Source organism: Otolemur garnettii, unplaced genomic scaffold (genome assembly GCF_000181295.1).
Source record: "Otolemur garnettii isolate 467f Iridium unplaced genomic scaffold, OtoGar3 scaffold00087, whole genome shotgun sequence".
Lineage (NCBI taxonomy): Eukaryota > Metazoa > Chordata > Mammalia > Primates > Galagidae > Otolemur > Otolemur garnettii.
The window spans coordinates 419,858-428,863 of NW_003852482.1; the positions used below are offsets into that span (position 1 = coordinate 419,858).

Consider the following 9,006-nt stretch of genomic DNA (forward strand, 5'->3'; position numbering starts at 1 on the left):
GCCCGCCACAACGCCCGGCTATTTTTTGGTTGCAGCCGTCATTGTTGTTTGGCGGGTCCGGGCTGGGGATTCGAACCCTCCACCTTAGGTGTACGTGGTTGGCGCCTTAGCCGGTTGAGCCATAGGCGCCGAGCCACGTAAGTTATTTTTAAATGTTACTATATTCACAGTAACTTTTTGTCATTTTTTATTTTTTCATTCAGAGAGCTTCCCAAGGGCAAGGCCTGCCCTGGTACAGGCACATACCCTCGCACGGGTCCTGCCACAGCAGACACCTTTAGTGTAAGGTGCTGGTGAGCACTATGTGGTCATGCGAGTCCAAAGTCCTGGTCGAAAGAAAGGACACAAACACAGAAAGCCCTGACCATAACTGTGCACAGCCCCTGGTGCACCTTGAGGACCAGAGAATCAGGCTGCCCCAGCTCCACCAGGAGATAAAGTAGCTGCACACAGCTCACCCTTTTCCCAGGGCACTCATCTCCTCTTAGGAATGATACAGGTGTTTTGCTAAAACAAGTCTGTACAGACATACACACCAAAAAAAAGGATCCAAAAAATAACTTGAACAGGGATCCTATGTCAAATAATACACATCTAAAAGTAGCAGGCCAGAGAGGTGGCCAAATATACACCCTACAAGGGCCTGGCCAATGTCTCCTCTATGCCCAAGAACATCTAAGTTCAAGCTCACCGACAAGTGCTCAACAAGCATCTGTTAGGAAACGGTTCCCCACTCTCTGAGACATCACTCAACGTTAAGATGAGACCACAGAGACGTCTTAGAAGGTGCTTTGCTATGCACTGTAACTCTAAAGCAGGATCATCTTCAGCTGGCAAAAAGCTGGAGGCCCCTGTTCTCAGGCAGGTCCCAGGCAAGCTGGCCACCGGTGTGTTAGAACACGGGTGCCACCCTGTGGCTAAAAGAGTAAGTGCAGGCCACCTGTAAGAATCGCTGAAGAGATTAAAATTCCACTGCAAACAAAAAAGTTCTCTAAAGACAACACTCCTGCTCATACTGACTTTTTTTATCTTTTATTTTTTGATTTTTTGAGACAGTATCTCACTTTGTCGCCCTGGATAGAGTAGTGGCGTCACAGCTCATAGCAACCTCCAGCTCTTGGGCTTAGGCGATTCTCTTGCCTCAGCCTCCTGCCCACTACCCCATTTGGTTATTTTTAGAGCTGAGGTCTCCTTCTAGCTCAGGCTGGTCTTGAACTCCTGAGCTCAGGAGATCCACCTGCCTTGGCCTCCCAGAGGGCTGGGATTACAAGCATGAGCCACTCCACCCAGTCGTATAGTGACTTTTAAAAACTATTTCCACCATACAACTCTATGACAGGACTGAAACAGCATGAGAAAACACAAATTTATTTATACCTGAATTTCACTCAAAAAATCTTCACGTTAACAAAAAGACAGCAAAACCAAAGTGTTGAATATTTTGAAGCATAACAAAATTTGACACAAAAGTGTGAAATGCATCCCCAATCGGAATGTAAGCTCTATAGAAATAAGAATTTCATTTGTTTGTTCCTTACTGTACTACTAAGTGCTTCATTTATGATAAAATATCAGATCCCAAACCTTTAAGTCTTGGGACCCTGTTACACTGTTAAGTGGCACTGAGCCTCCGTAGGAGTTTTTGTTCACATAGGCTGACACTGACCACATTAGGATAGATGTCGAGGGCATTGTCTGTGGCTCAGTGAGTAGGGCACCAGCCCCATATACCAAGGGTGACAGGTTCAAACCCAGCCCCAGCCAAACTGCAACAAAAAGATAGCCCAACTTTGTGGCAGGCACCTGTAGTTCCAGCTACTTGGTAGGCTGAGGCTAGAGAATCGCCTAAACCCAAGAGCTGAAGGTTGCTATGAGCTGTGACACCATAGCACTCTACCTAAGATGACAAAGTGAGACTGGGAAAAAAAAAAAGGATGGATGTCAAAACCAAAAAATAAGTTGTAGCTCCCTTTAAAAATAGCAACAAACCAGGTGGCACCTGTGGCTCAGTGAGTATGGCACCAGCCCCATGTACTGAGGATGGTGGGTTCAAATCTGGCCCCAGCCAAACTGCAACAAAAAAATAGCTGGGCATTGTGGTGGGCACCTGTAGTCCCAGCTACTTGGGAGGCTAAGGCAGGAGAATCGCTTAAGCCTAAGAGTCTGAGGTTACTGTGAACTATGATGCCATGGCACTCTACCCAGGGTGACATAGTGAGACTCTGTCTAAAAAAAAAAGCTAATGAAAGGTAACTAACTTTTCCTCAAAACCAAACCAAACCAAACCAAAATGGGTAAGACTGCAATTGTTTCCCATTTCTGCAGACATCTTTTCTAGCAGAGCCAGGAGCTCGCCTCTCCCAAACTCACTGAGGCAGCCTCATATACCATACTCTGGACACTCAGGACATGTCAGAGTGAAAAGGGCAAATTGTGTCTTATATCAGAATGGAAGCAGCTGTGACCCACCCTACCCCCAACTGAAGGTCTTGGGGATCCTTTTGCTGCAGTGTCTGGGGGGCTCACTGAGCTCAGGGAGAAGGGGCTGCACTAACACCAGCTGGTGCCAAGGAACTGATAAAGAACAAGCATCGGAGGGGCAGGCCGGGCTCACAGTACTGCAGGGCCAGTGTCCTCATTTTTTTTACCTGATTATAAATATATATGATACAACTTTTGGTGTAGCTTTATTCTGATAGATCACTATCTAAATTCAGGGTCATCTACTTTAGGTTTTTACTATGTATTTTTAAAGTAATAAGCATTCATCATATGAATTAAATTATATATAAATGCAAGTTTCTATTAATCTTTTTACTATAAAGAAAAAATTGCTCTTTGTAAACAAAATATTATACTAAAACAAACAAAATCACTGTCAGTTCCACCATTTAGAAAAACCCAAATAATTTAGTCTATTTCTTTCTGCTTTTTTGCTAAACAGAGGAAGTTTTTTGTTTTTAATTTCTGCTCATTTACTAAGTACAAAAGTATTAATAGAATAATAATAATACAGAAAAGCAGACTGAAGCCAGGCATGGAGGTTCATGCCTATAATCCTAGCACTTAGGAGGCCAAGGTGGGTGGATTGCCTGAGTTTAGTGGTTCGAGACCAGCATGAGCCAGAGCAAGACCTCATCTCTAAAAATAGCTGGGCATTGTGGCAGGCACCTGTAGTCCCAACTACTTTGGGAGGCTGATGCAAGAGAATCACCCAAGAGTTTGAGGTTGCTGTGAGCTATGACACCACCACACTCTACTGAGGGCAACAAAGTGAGACTCTGTCTCAGAACAAAAAAATAAGCAGGGCTGGACTTAGTGGCTCACACTTATTAATAGCATTTTGGGAGGTTGAGGCAGGAGGAAATAGAGGCCAGAAGTTTGAGATTAGCCTGGGGAGCAAATAGGGACCCCACCTCTATGAAAAAAAAAAAAATTATTTTTTTACAGTTTTTGGTGGGGGCTGGGTTTGAACCCACCACCTCCAGCATATGGGGTTGGCACCCTACCCCCTTGAGCCACCCTAAAAAAATTTTTTTAATTAGCCAGGGGTAAGCTTGGCCCAGTGGCTCACACCTATAATCCTAGCACTTTGAGAGGCTGAGGCAGGCGGACTGCCTGATCTCAGGAGTCCAGACCAGCCTGAGCAAGAGCAAAACCTGTCTCTAAAAACGGGCCATCATTGTGGTGGGTGCATGTAGTTCTAGGGACTCAGGAGACTGAGCCAAGAGGATGGCTTGAGCCTAAGGATTTGAAGTTGCCGTGAGCTATGACACCATGGCAATCAACCCCCAGGCCGAATGAGACTCTGTCTCAAAAAATAAAATAGGCTCGGCGCCTGTGGCTCAAGCGGCTAAGGCTCCAGCCACATACACCTAAGGTGGCGGGTTCGAATCCCCAGCCCGGGCCCGCCAAACAACGACGGCTGCAACCAAAAAATGGCCAGGCATTGTGGCGGGCGCCTGTAGTCCCAGCTACTTGGGAAGCTGAGGCAGGAGACTCGCTTGAGCCCAGGAGTTAGAGGTTGCTGTGAGCGTGATGCCATGGCACTCTACCCAGGGGGATAGCTTCAGGCTCTGTCTCAAAATAAATAAATAAATAAATAAATAAATAAATAAAATAAATTAGCCAGACATGGTGGTGCATTCCTATAGTCCCATATACTCAGAAGTCTGAGGCAGGTGGATCGCTTGGACCCAGGAAATCAAGGCTTCAGTGAGTTATGATGATGCCACTGCATGCCAGCATCCAGTCTGAGTAACACAGTGAGACCTTCTTGGGGGAGAGGTGGGAAAGAAGGCTGGGTGCAGTAGCTCACACTATAATACAGCACTTCAAGAGGCCAAAGGAAGATCTCTTGAGGCCAGGAGCTCAAGACCAACCTGGGCAACATAATGAAACCCTGCCTCTTAAACAAAAAACAAAACAAAACAAAAAACACCACAACACTTAGAAATATAGATAAGAAACTCACACAAATTTCTAATTCAAGCACACAGTGGCCCTGGAAGAGCTCTTACTCAACATACTGGCCCAAGACTACCCTGTCACACTCGACAGTGTTCAACCTGGGACACTGGGACACAGCAGTTGATGACAGTGCCAGAGATGTGCAGACCTGCATGAACAGCCTGGGAGGTCAGGGCAGCAGAAAAGGAGCTGCCAGCCAGCACAGTCTATATGTCCACAAAGCACAGCACCACCAACTCCAAGAAACATTAGGAGGAAGCAGTATCCTGCACCACAGGAAAGTGCTTCCTCAGAAGAAAGAGGGCAGCAAATGCAAAAGGACAGATGGATGGATAGACTCTCCCTCCCACCCTGGGCCCAGCCCTCAGGAACGCACCCCTGGACACTGAGTAGGTGGGTGTAAGAGGAGGGGCACATGGGGCAGAAGGAACCGGAGCTGAGGGGACATGGCCTCACTGAGGCCTGACAGGTTCCCAGGCTTGCAGACCAGGAAGGCCACTCAGGAGAGGTAGGCTGGAGGCAGGGCAGTGGGGTGAGCAAAGAGGTCCCCTCGGGAAAGGTCAGAGTCTGGAGGCCCCACAGAACCTGTAGAGGAAGCAGGAGAAGACATGGAGCATACAGATGAGCATGGGAACCCATACTGGGTGAAAAGGCCAGTGGGCCAATCAGGTGGAAGAGATGGGGGCCAGGCCAGGGAGTAAGGGAAAACCTGATGGGGAGGCCTCAATCAGGATGGCTTTGTTGGTGTTGGGTGCAGGAGCATAGGGTTCAACCAATGATTCGAGGGAGAATGGAACAGGACACATACACCAGGAATACACACAGATCTTTAGTGGAGTTTGGTGCAGAGAAGGGCAAAGAAAGGAAGTGAAGCTGGTGGGAAGTAAGATTGAGAAAAGCTTTTTTATGTGTGTGGGGGTGGGATGGGGGGGAGTGGTAGTATCTGTGTGCTGAGGGCTCTGCACCAAAGAGCACAAGTAAAGGTGGGGCAGCCAGGGCAGGAGCCCCACCAAGGCAGAGCCATGGACAGCGGCAGTGGGAAGAGTAGGTGAGTGCAACACTAGGTAGGGACTTGTCTGCACGGGCCCCAGATTCTCAGGGGGCAGGAAAGAGGCCCTGGCAGACATTGCTGCAGAGAGAGTTCAGGGTGAGCAAGAGGAGATGTGAGAGCACATCCAGAACCCACTTCCTACTATCTGCTCTAGCCTGGCATTCCATAATCTGCTACAGGACAGCACTGGGGCCATGATGAACACCTCCACCTGATACCTTCTCAGCAAGACTGAAGCTCATGGGGCTTTGTACTCCCTCAGCCACCTAGCACTACATGGCAGGAAGGCCCCTTCTCTGAGCCTTCCCACTGGATTTTCTCTCATGCCAGAATTCACTCCCTCACCTCCTTTAAGTCTTTGATAAAACAGCACTTTCACACCAACAAGTAAATAAACTGGATTTCTTTCTTTCTTTTTTTTGGTTGCAGTTTTTGGCTGGGGCTGGGTTTGAATCCACCACCTCCGGCATATGGGGCCACTACTCCTTTAGCCTTAGTCATCATCTTTTTTTTTTTTTGAGACAGAGTCTCAAGCTGTTGCCCTGGGTACAGTGGTGTCACAGCTCACAGCAACCTCAAACTCTTGGGCTTAAGTGAGTCTCTTGCCTCAGCCTCCCAAGTAGCTGGGACCACAGACGCCTGCTACAACACCCGGCTATTTTTTTTTCTTTTTTGTTGTTGCAGTTGTCATTGTTATTTTAGCTGGCCCAAGCCATATTCAAAACTGCCAGCCTCAGTGTATGTGGCCAGCACCCTACCCACTGAGCTACAGGTGCTGCCAATAAACTGGATTTCTATCAAAATTAACAACTTTTATACTTCAAAGGGTGTATCAAAAAATTAAAAAGATGACCCACAAAATGGGAAAAATAATTTGAAAATCACATATTTGATAAGAAACTTGTATCTGTAATCTTATAACTCATCAATTTATATAAATATATATATATATTTTTTTTTTTTTTTTTGGAGACAGAGTCTCACTTTGCTGTCCCACCCCCCCACCCCCGGCAGAGTGCCGTGGCATCACAGCTCACAGCAACATCAAACTCGTGGGCTCAAGCGATCCTCTTACCTTAGCCTCCCAAGTAGCTGGGACTACAGATGCCGGCTACAACACCCAGCTATTTTAGAGATGGGGGGGGGGTCTCGCTCTTGCTCAGACTGGTCTCAAATCTGTGAGCTCAGAAAATCAACCTGTTCCAGCTTCCCAGAGTGCTGGTTATTGGCATGAGCCACCGTGCTCAACAATTAAAACTTTTGGGCAAACGATCTGAAATGACATTCTCCAAAAACATACAGATAACCAAAAAATGTGGGAAAAGGTACTCACCCGGGGAATGCAAACCAAAGCCACGATGAGGTATCACTTCACACCCACTAAGAAAGCTATGCTCAAATGATGGACAAGAATACGTCAGCAAGGATGTACCAACATGGAAACCACCTGCACTGCGGGAGGAAAGTAAAATGGAGCTGCCACCTGGAAACACCTTGGCATGTACTCAGATGCTTAAAATACAGTTAGCATAGACCTAGCAATCCCACTCCTAGTGACAGTATAAAAGAATGGCCTTGCAAAAAGGTTAAAATGTTTTTCTGTCTCCTTAAAACCCCCTCACCCTTTTTTTTTGTTGTTGTTGCAGTTTGGCCAAGGATGGGTTTGAACTCACCACCACCCTCGGTATATGGGGCCAGTGCCCTACTCACTGAGCCACAGGCGCTGCCCCCTCACCCTTTTTGAAAACAAAAACCTGCATCCCTGCCTCAGGCCAGCTTTGTTCTTTACACCTCCTAGAAGAACTGATCTCCACCCAAGACTGTCTCCCTGGATTAAACCAGCCTGAAACTGAAAACTCCCTGCTAAAAGCTCTCTATTTCTGTTTATGGTGAGGAAAATGGCACTTTGAGATAGGAGTCTGCCTTTTCCTCCTTAAGCAGCAAATTAAAAAATTTTTCCTTTTCCTTAACCATTTGTCCTTGTTATTCTGTCATGGACTCAAGGACAAATGCCGAGCTTTTGGTAACACACCCAAGAGAAATGAAAATGCATACTCCAGTATTCACAGGAGCATTATTCATCACAGCCAAAACAGTGGAAAAGAAACCAATGTTCATCAACTGATGAATGGATAAAACTATGTAGTATGTTCATACCATGAAACATTATTCAGACATACAAAGGAATGAGATACTGATACACACGAAAAAAAGGATGAAGGTTGAAAACAGTTAAAGAAAGAAGCTAGTCACAAAAGACCACCTATTACACAACTCAACTTATATAAAAGGTCCAGAATAGGCATATCTACAGAGAAAGAAAGTAGCTTAGTGGTTGCCGAGGCTGACTAGAGTGAACTGTTAATGGTATAAGGTTTCTTTTGGGGATGTCAAAAATGTTCTCGAATTCTTGGTGCTCTGCCCATTAATATACCCAAGTTTCTAGACAAGTAGTTCTGGTATATAACAGATAAATAATATTTGATAAGTGATGGGTGAGTAGTGTGTGGGTGGTGGATAATGGATGGATGCAGAGATGGGTGGTGGATGGTAGATGGATCAATGGTGGGTGTACGGCTCATAATGGGTGAGGGGTGCATGGATGGTGGTGGACGGTGGGTAGATGGATGACAAGTGGGAGAAGGAGGAGGGAGTAGAAGGAAAAGAAGAAAGGAGGGAAAGAAGGGAAGGAAGGGTTTTTTTCTTCTAGAAGAAGTCTGCAAGCCCCACATCCATCAGTTTCCCCGGGGCTGACAGCTCCCTCAATGCCCACAGCCTGGCACCCAGAACTCCCAGCACTGCCTGTTTCCTCCATCTAGATCTCCCTCCTTCCTTCAGTCTCTTTGACTTACCGGCCTGCCTGCCCACTGCTTGTATCTTCTACAAAGCAGAAGAGGAAAGAAGGCAAAAAGGAAGAAAGTTATCCCACAAAAGTCTATAAAGTAGACATGAGCTCCCCTTTGCAACATTCTCTGACTTCTTTAAAAGAAAAACAAGTGTGAAAGGTGCAATCCCCATAAGGAGTCCAATGTGCCATCTGTCACAAGTCTAAAAGGTGATTTACTCTGAGAGACAGGAAAACTTGACTAGGTTTTTTTCTGGATTCTATAAAACCAACCAAGCAGCATAGAGATTTCCAGCCCAATGTGATAAACAGCATAATGGCACACATTTCCTCCTCTAGCTTTCCAAAGAGAAGGTACAATACTTTGCCTAAATATATATATATACACACACACATATTTATATATAGTGTATATATTTATATTATAGTGTATATATGTTTGTGTATATATACATATATATGTGTGTATATATATGTTTATATATATGTTTATTTGCAGGCAAAGCATTGTACCTTCTCTCTATCTATCTATATATGTTTTTTGTTTTTTTTTTTTTTTGGTGAGACAGAGTCTTACTTTCTTGCCCTCAGTAGAATGCATTGGCATCATTTACTGAAAGTTTATTTCAGTAAAGTAAAA

At 45.5% G+C, this 9,006-nt stretch overlaps 1 protein-coding gene across 4 annotated transcripts in view; it reads right to left on the reverse strand.

The window, feature by feature from the left end:
• Positions 1-9,006, reverse strand: part of EHMT1 (euchromatic histone lysine methyltransferase 1) — a 173,052-nt gene that overhangs the window by 156,509 nt on the left and 7,537 nt on the right. For 2 of the 4 annotated variants that reach the window (XM_023516086.1, XM_023516085.1), the window contains exon 1: positions 6,855-7,137. The exons of the other annotated variants lie outside the window; for them this stretch is intronic. The gene's annotated coding sequence lies outside the window, so the exon portion shown is untranslated. Of the gene's footprint in view, positions 1-6,854; positions 7,138-9,006 lie in introns of those variants that run through there. 4 annotated transcript variants of the gene reach the window in all.